The sequence below is a fragment of the Passer domesticus genome, chromosome 6, assembly GCF_036417665.1.
Source record: "Passer domesticus isolate bPasDom1 chromosome 6, bPasDom1.hap1, whole genome shotgun sequence".
In the NCBI taxonomy this organism is placed as follows: Eukaryota; Metazoa; Chordata; class Aves; order Passeriformes; family Passeridae; genus Passer; species Passer domesticus.
In genome coordinates, this window is record NC_087479.1 from 72142185 (window position 1) to 72157194 (window position 15010).

The 15010-nt window shown below is 46.7% G+C and overlaps 2 long non-coding RNA genes across 4 annotated transcripts; one reads left to right on the forward strand and one right to left on the reverse strand.

The window, feature by feature from the left end:
* Positions 1-2921: 2921 nt before the first annotated feature.
* Positions 2922-4661, reverse strand: LOC135302260 (uncharacterized). 2 transcript variants are annotated; one of them, XR_010363963.1, is made up of 3 exons: positions 4135-4661; positions 3884-3998; positions 2922-3295 (listed from the first exon to the last, which is right to left on the reverse strand). It is a non-coding gene; the product is annotated as an uncharacterized LOC135302260 (long non-coding RNA). The 2 variants fall into 2 exon arrangements; XR_010363962.1 differs by having other exon boundaries at positions 3884-4661.
* Positions 4662-5313: 652 nt separating this feature from the next.
* On the forward strand, positions 5314-13907 carry LOC135304001 (uncharacterized). 2 transcript variants are annotated; one of them, XR_010365439.1, is made up of 4 exons: positions 5314-6139; positions 6238-10411; positions 10497-10724; positions 12202-13903. It is a non-coding gene; the product is annotated as an uncharacterized LOC135304001 (long non-coding RNA). The 2 variants fall into 2 exon arrangements; XR_010365438.1 differs by having other exon boundaries at positions 10497-13907.
* The last annotated feature ends 1103 nt before the right edge of the window (positions 13908-15010 follow it).

The following is a 15010-nucleotide window of genomic DNA, read 5'->3' on the forward strand; positions in this document are numbered from 1 at the left end:
TCCACCTATGGCTTCACTTTTCTACTGAAAACTGCAGGTGAGAAAGCCAGGCAGAAAAGGGAAGGAGAAGCCACGTAAACAAACCCATAGCTCTGTACAAGGACAGAAGCAGATTTCATCTTCACCAGGCTCAAGAGACTTGAATTTGCTCTGGCATTCTTCACATTCATTCTCTTGTGGAAGAGCACGGGGCTCCCATTACCTGAGAGGAAATGTGCTCTGATCCTGGCTCAGGCACGGGCTGTACAACCTGCGGCCAGTCCCGTGCTGGTGTGGCTGGAACAGCTGCGCTGTGCTGTGAGCTCAGGAGAATGGAGCTGTAGCTGCTGCCACCCTTGGCTGTGTTTGGGAAGCAGAAGGTAGGAACATCAGTCATCTGTTGTGTTTGACTTTATTGTTATTTAAGATTGTAGTAAATACTGAGCATGAGCTGGGGTCCAGATTGTAATTGCACCTACCTCACTGGGGGCTCCTGGGGAAGCAGTTTCCTTGAGAATCAAGCTCCTCTCCTCCAAAGGCACTTCCCCAAACGTCTGCATTTCCCAGAGAACACCAACACACACTTAAGAAACTCTGGCAAGCCTGAATTCCTTCTGCTCCTTGCAGCACAGGCACTCCAGCTCGAGCTCATCTTCCTACCCCCAGCTCTGTGTCGCTTCCTTCCCCACGCCCACGTGTCGCTTTGGGCGCGCAGCCCCGGGCCCCTACAAACACGAGCTGCCGCTGCCTCTGCACGTGCCTGAACTCCTGCCTGCGCTCACGGCAGCAAAACCAGGCTGTTCCCAGCCAGGGAGCGGAGCCCTGTTCCCGCAGGAGGCTCTGCTCAGCCCCTTGCAGGACGCTCCGCTGTGCACGCAGCACTTCTCCTGCCCGCCCAGAGCACTCCTGGCACAGCAGAGCACAAGCTGGCCGGCTCTGGGCTCAGCACACCCCAAACACAGGCACAGGAAGACTCAGCCGCTGTTTTGCAGCCATGCCCAAGACAGCTGGGAAGGGTCCCCTGCCTCTGGTCTCACTTGGCTGGCTTTCTGACTGGGCCTGAGGCAGGGGCTGCGATTCCTCACTTGTGGGGAGAGCAGAGCTGCCAGAAGCGCACCCAGCCTGCAGGCACTGCCTGACAGCGCTGCGGCCACTGGGACGCTCGCGCCTCTGAGTCACAGCCACTGCACTGCTGCTGCTGCTGCTGCTTCATTTGCTTTGAGGCACACCCAAAGCTCACTGTCAGGCCACCATGGTCTCTGGTTCTGCCCTCTTCCTGTCCCTGTGTGTGCATGGAGAATTGCTGTGCTTTCAGGAAGCTCTTGGGGAGAACTTCCAGCACCGCAAGCTCCTCTGCCCTCGGTGGATATTTGCCATGGAAGAGCATACTCAGGCTGGCTCTTCTAAATCCCAGGGTTCTTGTTCCCTTCAGCGTACTCAGCACGATCTTCAACTCCACGGTGCTGTGCAACTGTAGCAGCAGGACAGAGACCTTTGCAGCCTGAGCTGTCCTTGTTCCTCTCTGCCCATGCACAGACGACGGCATGGAAGAGAACGGCAGCAGGACCCTGCGTGTCCCCAGGCTCAGGATTTGTGCTGCTTCAGCTCCATGGACAGATCCACGAGTCAAATGAAAAAGACAAACTGTTTAATAAGGGAAGGCAAAGCGAAGGGGTGAGCTGGGAGGGAATAAAGGGGATGGGCAGGGCCTGTGGGCTGGAGGGAGGGAGCTGCCAACAGGGAGGGAGACGGCAGCAGCTCCTGGAGCTTGCCACAGGCTCAGCTGTGACCAGCAAGAGCTGGGCCTGGAGCTGCAGCTGGTCCCCTCTGCTCTGAAGGTGCTCCCATCTTCAGTGGGAACTGGAGGTGTCCAAAGGACACCAGTTCTTCTGATCCTGCAGATGAAGTTTGGCAGATCTCCTGGACACGGAGAGCAGATGGGACATCTGGGAAGCAAAGGGAACACTGAGTCAGAATGGGGACGTTTCCCTTGGCAGCAGCTGCACTTCCATCAGGGAAGAGGAAATGTCAGAGCCTCCCCAGGAGGGTTAGAAAGAGAAAGCAGCAGAGCGGGCCGGGCTGTGGTGAGCACAGCCGCGGTGGGACCATCCCACAGCCCTGGCAGAGCTGGCACAGCTCCCTTGCCCAAGGACAGCCCCTGTGCCAGCCGGGGCAGCTGCGCTGAGCAGCCCCAGCACGGGCAGGGCCCACGGCCACAGCCCACGCCAGCCTCAGCCCCACCCTGCCTCCCCGGCCCTGAGGCCTCACCCGGGCTCTCTCCAGGCTGGCAGCAGCAGGGTCCTGCTCACTGCTCCTGCTGCTGGCACTCAGCTTCTCCCTGCTGGCTCCTGGCAGTCTCTGGCTGTTCTCAAGGTTTTCTTTGCAGCTGTGGCAAAAGTGGAGGCTCTGGAATTGGTTCCAAGGCCTGTCAGAGCTGCAGTCCCAGAGCCCTCTGTGCTCCCTGCTGGCCCCTCCATCCCCTCAGCCCTGCCATGCTCTCGGCAAACCCCCAGCCCCCTTCAGCTTCTTCAGCCCCTCACAGTCCTCTCACCTCCCTCAGTCCCTTCTGACCCATCCCATCCCCTTAGACCCGCCAGCCCCTCAGCCTGTGCCACTTGCCTGTCACCTCAGTGCCACCATGGCCCTGGGCTGCCCCACAGCCCTCAGCCCCAGCAGCAGCTCAGGGTCAGCGTCCCTTCAGCGCCACCGCCCCCTCAGCCCCCTCAGTCTCACCGTCCTTCAGCAGCTCCTCAGGGGACAGTGCCTGGGGCCACCGGCAGCTCCCAGCGCTCCAGGGACAGCCGGGGCTGGAACTGCTGCTGCGCCCGGCCCGGCCGCCAGCTCGGACCCAGCACAGGGAGAGGGGACAGAGCGGGCACAGGGGGAAAAGCACGAGTGAGGGAGGAAGCAGAGCAGGGCAAGAGGTTAAAAAGAGGCGTCTACAGATATCAATCTATTTAGCTAAACCCCCATATACAAATATAAATATGCATTTACAAATGTATATATATAAATGTAACTATACACAGGTATAAGTGCAACTGTGCACATCTATAACTACACCAACACATCTAAAGCTATAACGATATACATCTAAAACAAAAAAAAAATTAACTGTACAGATCTCTACCTATATAGATAAATATAATTACATAAATCTATAAATACAACTACCTAGATAAATAAACATAACTATGCGCATCTATAAATATAACTAGAGACAGAGGAATTCTACCTGCCCGATGGTCACAGCCTCTCCCTCTGTCTCTTCCTGCCACACAGGGCAGCCCTCCTGCAGAGGTCGATCACACAGGATCTGGGAAGCAAAGGAAACACTGAGTCAATATTGGCCCTTGTGCACGTGTTCCTTGAGCACCAATTGTCCTTCTATGAGGGACTGTCAAAGATGGCCCGAAAGGCAAACTCTCACTTGGCAATTTGAAGCCTGCTCTTTAAAGAACAGGGATCCTTCCAAGTGTTCAAAACTGAATTGTGTAAAGCATTTAAGTATCCTGATAAAGTCTCAGCAAAGGCTTGAGCTTGAAACACAGACAGTCTCAGTGACAGAGAGACCTCAGTCCTCACTGAAGTGGCCGAAGCTGAAGCTGCTGGGAGCTGAGTTATGAACCAAACTGGGACACCCAGCTTGGTGACACAACTGCCACAAGGTCAGCTTTATTCCCTGCTCTCTTGCCACAGCAGTGGACTCAGTGTCAGAGCCTCTGGAGAAACGTGGAGGGCAGGGCTCGGGGAGGCTGTGGCAGTGCAGGATTTGAACTAAAGGCACCAGGCAGCACCAGCCCTGCAGACAGGAACTCAACTCTGCTCATCTCCCTTGCTGCCAGAGGCAGGCTCAGAGCAGCCATCTCACACCTCTCTAAACCAATGGGGGCTCTGTCCTTACCAAGCTCCTCAGGCTCTGGCAAACTGTTCCTCTCAGTGCCAGATGAGGCTTCCTCTGCTGCAGCCTGGTTCACAGGCTCGCCTCCAGAAGACTTAGGCACAACATTAATATTGCCCTTGAAAGAACAATGGAAAGAAAGAAAACTCAAGATCATTTGGTATTTTCTTGGAATCATATCAGGGATACAGTTTCTCTTCTTCTCCATGTAAGCTCTCAGCTCAGCCTCTTACTTTCCCCTCCAATGGAGTTACCTGTGCAGAGAGAGACCTTTCAGGCAGGGATCTCCCGGATCATTTGCTCAATGGCAAAGCCAAGATCCACTGGTGACTGCTCTTCCCCAGGTGTGTTCTGTGTGGAGCTGGACACTGTCAATGCTGCACAACCAGCACTGCCAGCTGGAGTGCTGGACGCTAAAGTGCCTGGGGTGGCTGCAAGAATCCAAACATATTGGTCAGGCTCCACAATGTGGCTCTAGGACACAGATCTCTATTGCTGCCTTGGATCAAACATCACAGGAAGCATGCAGGAAAAAAAACAGGCAGAGAATTTTTTGGCCTTCTAGGTTCCTCTTCCTAATAGGCTTGACAATTTCTGGCTGAGAATGACAGAGCCTTGTGGAAAAATACTTCAAACGTCACTTTTCATTACGTTTTGGAAAAACAAGGCTACAACTCTTTTCCTGCCTCGTGGGTTGAAGGCTGGGGGCTGCTGCTCCCTGTGGAGCTGCTGGAAGCTGCAGGGCTGGACCCTGAGCACCTCCCGCTGGGCGGGCGGTGGCCGTTCCCCGTAGAGCTCCTGCAAGCGGCTCGGCCCCTCCCGCCGGGCCGGCACTGGCTGGTCCCTGTGCAGCAGCAGGAAGCCGCAGGGCGGGCACCGGGCGAGCAGCGGCCGCTCCCGGGGCAGCGACTGGAAGCGCCTGCACCGGTCCCGCCCGTCCGGCAGCGGCCGCGCCCCGGGGAGCTGCCGGGAGCCGCAGGGCGGGTGCCTGCGGCCCTCCCGGCCCGCCGCCGGCCGCCGCCTGTCGGCCGCGCTCCGGCGCCTGACGCGGAGCAGGAGGTCGGGGCGGTCGCGGCGGAAGCAGGGGCTGCTGTAGTGCAGCCAGCCCCCGGCATCGCCCGGCGCAGCCGTGCCGAGCCAGCCCGGCACCTTGCGGAAGCTGTAGCGGTACAGCTGGTGGACGAAGCTGCGGAACTGCGCGGCCCTGAAGGGGCGCGGCACCGGCCCCGCCCCAGTGCCACCGCCCCCGCGGGTGGGGCCCGGGCCGAGCAGCTCCCGCTCAGAGAGGGAGCGGTCGACGAGCAGCCCCTGGGCCCGGCTGTCCCAGCGCACGGAGCGGACGCGGGGGCTGTTCACCAGGCACCACAGCTTGGCGGGGTGGCTCCTGGGGCTGGCCGGGCTCCGCACGGCACGGCAGGGAAGGGCAGGTTACAGCAGGACTCGGCGGGCAAGGCAGGCAGGGAGGGCAGGGCAGGGCACTGAGAGCAGCGGCGGGCTCTGTCCCTGCGCTGCATCCCGTGCCTGGGTCACCATCGGTGACAGGGAGGAAGGACATTGCTCTGTCTTGCCTGGGGAAAGGATGAAAAGGGGGCATTAGAAAACATTCATTTGGTCTCCTTTTCAGCAGACTGGCTCTTTTTATCTCACCAGGTCTGCCTGTCTTTGGCAGAGTTGGCACATTTCTCATGATTTGGAGTCAGCTACAGCAGCAGGAAGGGGCAGCAATTTTGTCTGCATTGTCATCCAAGCTAAAGTGCTGGCCCATGGGTGGATGTTGCTTTACCCAAGGAATACAGATAAACACGAATAGATTCTAGACAAAACAAGGGATTCAGGGTACTTGCGGTTCAGTTGTTTTGGTTTAACTATCAGCTTGTCTACAGGAACAAATCAGCTGTGAATACTAAAAGTTCTTAGCAGAGACTTTTTTTTCTGGGCCTGTGCAATGCTCTAAATTTATTTTTGTCCCCTACCACAATATTTCCTGTAAGTTGACCAGACTGCATCACAGAAACTCCAGGCAGAAAATTGATGAACATCAAAAATCCATGGCTAAAGCCTCTCCCTCAGCTCTGGAGCCACCACACAAGCTGTTGATACAGCCTTTTGTAAGGAAGGGGCATGGTACCACCACAGTGATGTTTCCATAACCAAGGTGCAGATGTGAGATGAATGGCCAAGATGAAGGCCAAGATGAAGGAGTGCCTCAAGAGTAAAGTAAACTGCAAATCACCAGGAAAAGAAAGAAAAAATACCCAGGTATGTTCATGCACAGGCACGCACACTGATATTTCTCAAGGGGGACTGGTTTGATAAAAATTATGACCTTTTTTCCTCTACCCTATTTTGTTTTCCAGTACTAAAAACATTGCAAGTGCCTGAGGCGTAAGTCAGAGCAAGCCTCCATTATCACTGCAGAGACTTGGCAGCTTTGCTCATTAGGCTTCCTAGGATCTGACTGAGTGACCTTGTTTGGTGGGAAGGCACAGATGGAGTCTGTCAGTAAATCTTGTTCATGTAGCAAGGATTCCTGCTGCTGGATGAGGTTTGCACCTCGTACGAGCGTTTCTAGCCCCAGTAAACAACCACTGTTCCCTCCTCCCACTGTCAGCCCCTTATTTCATGCCACCAGGTACTCCAGCACTTCTTTTTACTGTCAATTACCAAAAATAAAGAGAACATCTCGCTGTGAGTGTAGGATGATCTTTCTCTCAAAGGCAGTCATGCACCTCACTTCTAGAGAAGCTGATGTTTGCTTTTAAATTTGGTTGTGTTACCTGATAGACCCTAAGGCTTTCTTCTGCTGTGAGTCTGTTCCTGAGCTTGAGAAATAATTCTATGATAGGAATGCAGTTTTTTACTAAAGTCATACTCACACAGTTTACAATACAATATAAATAACTAATATATAAGTAATAAATAAAAGGTTTATCTATCAGCCAATTTTAAATGGTCTAAAATTTCAGGATGTAGCCTATTTAGTTTCAGTGAGAAAATAAAAAGCTGCTTTTAAAGTTCATTCAGCTTCTAAAGGGCAATGCTAAAAATGTGACACCACCTTGGTTCAGTGAATGCCTTTGGGTAAAAGAAGAGGGATACAAGAGTAACTGAAATATTTAAGTAAAATTCAGTGTTGTGACCCTGAACACCAGGACAAAATTCACATTGTATAAGCCATATTTCTAAGTGCAATAAACCATATCTATAAGTGATATTTTCTAAGTGTTTTGCACTGCTGAAGTACAGTGGCAAAGCTGAGAGTGGTTAGGGACTCCCATTTTTTCAGTGCTGCCTTCAGATTTATTTACTAAGTTCCCCATCCAAAGGCAGATGTGAAGACATCATTCCAAAGCAACAGCTTTGCAGATTTTGAAATGATATTCCATCCTGCTTTGCAGATGAAAGAATCAAGCTTGACATCAGAAACCGGGATGGATTTCTAGTGTCTCTTCCCTGACCACTTGGTTCTACAGGCTAGTTCAGGGCTCCCGCACAAAGAATTCTGAGCCTGACTCCAAGGAAAAGCAGCTTTCTGCTGCCTGTGCCTGTCCCTGCAGGAGGGGCTGCTGCAGGGTGCTCTGCAGCACCTGGTGACTTGGATTGCTGAGAAGGAAGGAAGGGAACAGACAGAAGCCACCACATGGCTTTTACTGCTGCCTTTGCACCCCTCATCCCTCTTCTAAAAGCCAGCAAGGCTCTGCAATGGAAAGCCAGCACTGCTCACAGCCCTACTGAGGCTTATAGTGCCTGCTTGTTTGTTTTTAAACACGATAATTTATCTTATCCCATGGGTGTTTCTGCCAAGTTCTTGTTGCTTCCAAGGTTCCAACACTTTATTATTTAAAACTCCTCTGTGCTGCTTGCTCCTGTAGGGATTATGAAAAGAAATTAAATTTAGGGCACCAAAGATCATCACAGGCAGAGGAATAAAACCTCCCTGCAAGCTTAATTAAGACAAGAAGATGGGCTGATAACAGATAATATTTTGCTAACTAGTCACCAAAGGTAGGAGAAGGTAGGCCTGCAGAAAAGGACACACTATTACTATTAAAAAATGCATAATATTACAATATAATAATTATATTATATTATATTATATTATATTATATTATATTATATTATATACTATTATTATTAAAATCTTTAAGTTGCATAGAAGGTGATGTCCAGGTACTGATACAACAGGAATGGGAAAGGCTTCTCAGGGTCTGATGGGAAAGAAATGAGCAGAGTGTGTTAAACAGACAAATGGGACAGAGGAAGATGTTCTAGGCAGAAATATGCTGGAAATATTTTGAAGCAGAGTCCTGGCAAAGTGTTTTCAACGTTGTTGTTAATAAGGTTTGAATAACACTGGTGTATCTTGACCTTGGCTTCGGGCTTTCAAGCAAGTGAAATTATGTGCTGGTATGATCCATGACTTCAGAGAGGTGTCCCTTTCCTGTGCCTGTGCTAGGGGTCTAAAAAGTCACCTAATCTATGTTGCTTGCTCCTTTGAAACGACTCAGTAGTGTAAGAGATAACTACATCTGTTTTCAGACAATAAAACTTTATATAATTCCTTGGGAAAAATCCTCCCTCAGTGTGTGCATGTAGATAATCTGCACACTTCACAGGAAATATATGCTGGTCAGCATAAGTTCTGTAAATTTAATAATAATAATTAAAAATGTAGGCAAATATATTTTAGCTTTGCCTTTTCCTCAGTGAGGACTAATTGGGATTTGCATGTTATGAAGACTTTTTAAAGATGTGAGCTGATATTTGTGCCAATTTTGCACGCTGGATTTCACAATCAGATTGATTCTTTCTGAGATTGGTAGGTCAGGATTGTCAAGCCCTTCCTTCCACTTGTCCTTGTTCACTGGAGCTATTTTCTTGTGAGAGTGGCTCTGTATTGCAGGGATCAGAGCATTCCTTGCACTGCACTACCATTTCTGCAGGTGCCTGCAGCAATGAAGGAGCAAGCCTTGGCAATTCTCCCTGGTAAGAGTCTGTTCTCATGGGTAAATGACACAGCCATGGAAGTGGAGCCTCAGATTGCTCCTGCATCTCTGCAGACACACTTGCAGAGAAAATATTCTGGTCCTAGGAAAACACCATTCCCTTCAGCTGACAGGCTCTGCAATGAAAGCCTGGGGGAGCTGCAAGAAGTGAAATTCAGATTGCCTTCATTTTATCAAAATATTTATCAAAATAAAACTACTTTTTTTTCCCCTGCAGAAAATTCATGTTTCCATTGCTAGTTGATTTTACCCAATTCATCCTAAACCATGCAGATTTTTTTGGTGAGGTGTTGTTTTTCGTTACATGCAAATGCAATTTCCCCTGAATAAAAATTCTCCATTTGTACTGTACTATTATTGTTGGGTTTTTTACCTAACTTGCTAAATTTATAAATGGAAACCTTCAGCAATGAATAAACTATTCTCAGACAAAAAAAAATACCTAATGCAAGTGCTGTACTTTTTATCTCTATGTTGAGTTTCTCTATTGAGCTATACTTGACAAATACTTGAATTACTGAGATGTTGGTTTTTCAAACACCAAAACAAATTTGCCACTGATTATGGCCACCTGGAAATGTCCTGGAGAAACATTTTGCTTCACAAGGCTGGATTTGCTGCTAACAGTACAAACTTATTTCCTGTTTATTTGTTGAAATAACTGTGCTTATTTCTGTAAATTTGGACTAGGACTAGTTTATTTCACATCACTAATGGGTAGCTCACAAAATAGCCATTAAAAGTTTTCAGATTATTAAAAATACTGAAGGGGAAATAAAAATTTATCACTACATCATTAATTTAACCATAATTCTTTACCTTCCTATAGGCCAATGTCAACACCTTTAAAGCAAGCTCTGAAGGCAAAGTCAATGAGTTGTGTTTTGGAAGGTTTCTGATTTAATTTAAATCCATGCAAATCCAGTGTAACACCATTCAAGTGTATCAATAATTGAAAAAACGTTCCACTGAAATTAGTTTTATATGTGGGGGAAATACTTTTTTTTTTTTTTTTACAAAACTAGTCATCCTTTAAAAAAGCCCAGACAAGAAGAACAATGGTCTGATTTTCATGGGAAATTTTAACAAAAAGTGATGTAATATTACTTCTCTGTATTCTCATATGGTATATAAAATAATCCTACAGGAATCTGGAGCTTTTTAATGACTGGCAACAGCTCCAATATCCTTGATATGTGTCATGGCATGGATTATTGCTCAAATCAATGCGCAGCAATTTCCAGTCAAGGGAAACAACTGTCCATTGGTTTGCTCTGATACATTTTCAGAGTATCCCTACAGCCTCCCATGGATGTGCAGCTGCTCAGTTACAGCTTAATTGCATGACCCCGTAGGCTGACACCCAAGGAGTGCTCGTGGTAGGTGGTGACATTCAGAACAAAGCAAAAAAGCAAATACAGTGAAGACTGCAGTTCACACAGGAAGGGAAAGCAGACCATGTGAAAAGAAAGATGTCATTCTATCATACAGTTGTCACACATGTTCTTGTTTACAAATCTCTAGGGTGTGTGTGTGGCCCTAAAATGCCCACTCTGCCCCATCAACTTATCTGAAGACACACAAAAACACTGTTCGTTTCTTATCTACAGGAGAAAGAATAAACCAGAAGAGAAGAAAACAACCAGTATCTTTCTCACCAAAGCTCCTGGAGAATCTCCTTGTTAAAACCAAGCAAACACCTTTCAGCAAGGCTAGTGTGCTAGACAGCATCACCAGCCACTGGGGAAATTGGAAGGCACCTTCAATCTTCTGGATATTCCATATTTGGGAATATCTACTGCAACAGAAACTGGCCAAAAGCAGCAATTTTATGGCAGGTATTCAGACCTCACCATACGCTACCAAATACACCTGGTCCAGGGAATAATCCTTTTTGTCACACATAATTGTATTGTGGAGTTACAGGAAATTGGTTGGACAGAGAATTTCTACCCAGCTCCCAGCTCTGTCTCCTATGATGCTTCAAATCAGGTTTAATTATTCCTTTTTTTTTTTTTTCCTGGCAGGATGTTGTGATGGTTTTATGCCAAAAGGTTTGAAGAAAACTCACTTTTAATGCAGCATTTATGGCATGGCTTTTAGATATTTTACTGTTTACTTGAAACAATATTTGGACATTTTGTTATCCACTTTGGAAAACTATTTTATATACATTTCACAGTACATCCATCTTAAGGAATGTCTTAAAGAAATTACTGTAACTTAAGGAGCCAACAAACAATAGATATAAAAATGATGTGTGCAAAATAAGACAATGGAGAGCTTAGAAAATAATTCCATCAGTCTATATCATCTTTTTCCAGACTAATGTTTTAAAAGAGCAGCACCTTTTTCTTTGTGACAAGGCTTTTCTCCGTGCCTAATAAGATTCTTCTATGTCCTAGGAGTAACCCATGCAATTTGAAGAAACAGGTGAAAGACAAAAAGATAATATAATGAAAGTCATAGACTGACAGGGAAAGAAAGAGTCTGTAAAGCAAAGTTGTCATATCACCATAATTTCTGTCACTGATCTAATACAGAACATGTTTCTTCAAAATATTCACCACATTTTCAGTACATGAGCCATTCCTTCTTTCTTAGGAAATGTGTTTATTGCTTGTGTAGTTACTAAGATTCAAGCACACACTTCAGATGCTTTCCTAAGTGAGATTACAGTAGGAAACAGTAGATTCTAGAGATCTTGTTTCAAGTGTTTCCACTTCTAATTATACCTCCACTCCCTCTCTTAAGAAACCATTATTATTCAGTAATAAATTCCTCCAGAGATTTCTTGGAGGGTTTTTTTAAGGATAAATGCTATAGAAGGGCAGATGTGTGCCATGTCAGCTGGCTGTAAAAGCATTGCTGCCAGGAACTGAAGTTTAGAACAAGAACTGCATTCTCACATATCACAGGAGAAGACAACGTTTTTGGTATCTGGGCAAGTTCATTTTAAAACTGAGGAAGCTGTTTATGTAAAAAGCACTAAAATACTATAACTGACCACAAAACACACTTTCTCAAATTAAACATTCTGAGCTAGCTTCAGATTTAAACAAAATTTCCAACTATTGCTCTATGGAATATGACAAACTCAGTGGTGCTGACCACTTCCAGTCACCTAAGTGGTGTGGGAAAAACAGAAGGGATCAGGATTTCTTTTTCCAGGTGTCACCCCACACCCTAACTTTGCAAACTCTTCAAACTTTTTAAAATAGAAATGATAATGTGTCTTATCTATCTCCTTCTCATTCTGCAGCTAAACCAGTTTGATGATCTTACATGTTTTGGCTCTTTTCTCCTTGCTTGCAGTGTGGAAGAATGGGGATATGTGGCTTCTTTGGGGCATGGAAAGAGCTGACAGAAATGTTTCCTCTCCAGCTTGACATTATCCCTAGGAATATTCTGTTCCACATCACCTGAGGGACAAGCTGAGTGTCTCTGAGCCCCCAGGGTTTCTGTCTCCTATCAAGCACTGAGAGCACAGCTGAAATTCTGGAGCACAGGCAGCACCAGACACCCCCACACTGCAGTTTGAGTGCTGCTGCACTTTCCTTGGGCAGGATTTGGTACCACAAGAGTGCAGAGTCTGGAAGAGAGACCTGAAGTGCTTACAGCAGGCTGCATTGCTAAACAGCCACTCACATGCCACGAGCCACTGTCTTGTGTTTCCAGTCAGCTGAAATTACAATTCCTGTGCCTGGAACACAAAGGTCTTCAGCACAAGGACAGCAGAACAATCTCACCATGTTCTGGTGGGCTTTCCACAAACCACTTGGCAGTAGCTTTATTCCTTCCTGTGCAAATGTTCAGGTTAACCTCAGCAAGCATGAGCTTTGAATACCTGCTCTGGGAGTCCATACTACCCATGGAGAAAAGGATTTCTAGTTAAAATTGCACTGTGGGCAGGACACACTCGATTCCCCTCCCTCTGTGCATGGGCTAGAGGAGATGTGGTTTGAACACTTCCAATTCTGGAAACTTACTTAGGGTCCTCAGTCAGAAATCATAAAGCCAGTCCTGAATGCTGCTATTGAAAATAAAATAAAATAAAATAAAATAAAATAAAATAAAATAAAATAAAATAAAATAAAATAAAATAAAATAAAATAAAATAAAATAAAATAAAATAAAATAAAATAAAATAAAATAAAAATCAGTCTGCATGTACATGCTGAAACAAAAGTTTGCAGTTCTGTCCAGTGACAGAGAACCATGAGAACTCTTATATCAGTTGCATTTGGACAAAGCAGAGGAACACTCCTTCCTAGTGATAGAGAAGACATTTGTAGCCTCCATCTGCTGCTGAACACACAAGCCAGGCTTTCAGCCTTTTGCTCTCTGTAGGGAGCTGGTACAAGTCAGTCACCTTGGACTGAGACAGATCAAAGGTCTCCAAGTCTGGAATCCTTTCCAGCACCCTTCAGGGCCCAGCACTGAGCCAGCCAGGAGTTAACACACAGTGCTTCCAGCATGTTTGCCATTCCAGGAATCCCTTTTCTTTTGCATGAACACCCATAAACATCCACACCTGTACAGTCTGGCTCTGACATACCCATTCAGCACTCTGCCTCATGTTTCCCCAGCCTCTCCCTCAGCTTTTGTGGGCAAAGCACCCTGTGCACCCAGGCGTTCTGCAGAGCCACACTCTGAGCCTGCTGAGCCTGTCAAAACAACTCTGTTGTTGTGGTAGCCAAGAATAGGGGGTTTTTTTCTCCACTCTCACTCACTTCACAATATATTGACAGCTGACCTCATTCCTCCATGGCATTTTTAAAATGCATTTATTGTGCTGCAATGTGAAAACTTAGAGAAACCCTCTATTACAGAGGAAATTCACATATTGTAATATTTACTTATAATAATTAGTCTCAAGGTGTTCTGAAAGATACAACCAAAGGAATAGAATGAGAGTCCATGAAGACAACAAATGAGTGTGCTGCAAAACAAATGCTTGTGGTATTTATCATGTTTTCATGCATGAAAGGGAAATAAAGGCCTTCTACATCAACCATTTCTGTTACTGTTCCTTTTTTAAAATTTGTTTTCCTCTGGCCAGTGGTTTCAGTTTGGTTAGGATAAAAAGAAACAGAAAAAGAAAGGAAGAGAAAGAAGAGAAGGAAGAGAAGGAAGAGAAGGAAGAGAAGGAAGAGAAGGAAGAGAAGGAAGAGAAGGAAGAGAAGGAAGAGAAGGAAGAAGGAGCTTCTGCTTCTTAATAATTCAATTTTTTTTACTGAGGAGTCCATAGCATTTTCTGGACCAAGGTGACACACACTTTGAATTGTATAAGCAATAAAAACCCATTACTGTGGACAAAGGCAACTTAAGAGTTGTAAAAATACTTGAATATGAGAAACTGGAGTGTACTCTTGTTATAATTTATTGATTTGAATAGAGATTTGTGTTTCAAAATGGCCATTCCACTAGCCAAAGTTCTGATCTGACTGCTAACCAAAGCAAACAGAACAAGCCACAGTAAGATGACCTTTTGCTTTGTACTTTGGTGGGTTTTTAGCTTATCCAATTGACATGTGATCACAAAGAGGCCCCAGTTAAGTATAGTTATATCATCTACACAGACTTGGAAAATCTTGTAACTACTGTCTGGTACTAAGAACAGTAAAGACATGAGAGGTTTTGCCATTCTGCTAGACTTGTCCCGTGTGAGTCAGATGGTTTGGTGTGGAGCAGGGTGGCACCTCCACAGACAAGGGGCGTGAGTCAGCCCCTGTGAATGCCCTTGTGGGGCACAGCTGGGAGGGACATTGGCCCAAAGTGGCTTCCCAGGGAGCTCCAGCTGCTCTTCCCTCCAAGCTCAGCAGCAGGATTTCAAGCCTGAGAGCTGTCCTGAGCTGCTCTTTGTGGCCAGGTTTGTTTCTGTGAGGTGGGGCACAGCCTGGCTGCTGATTTCACCAAGTCAGCTTCTTTTCCATCTGTCTCTTGGGGCTGCCCCGCTGCTCTCTCTTGTCTTTCATGCTTCACAGAGGGATGTTTTGGCTATTAAGCCAAAGGCTGGCTCAAAAACTGTGCCCTTCTGTGGAGCATGAAAAGCAGCAGGGAAGAGCAAAGCACCTATGGCTCCTGGGGAAAAGCTGGCAGGGGCTGAGAAGCCAAATCCTCT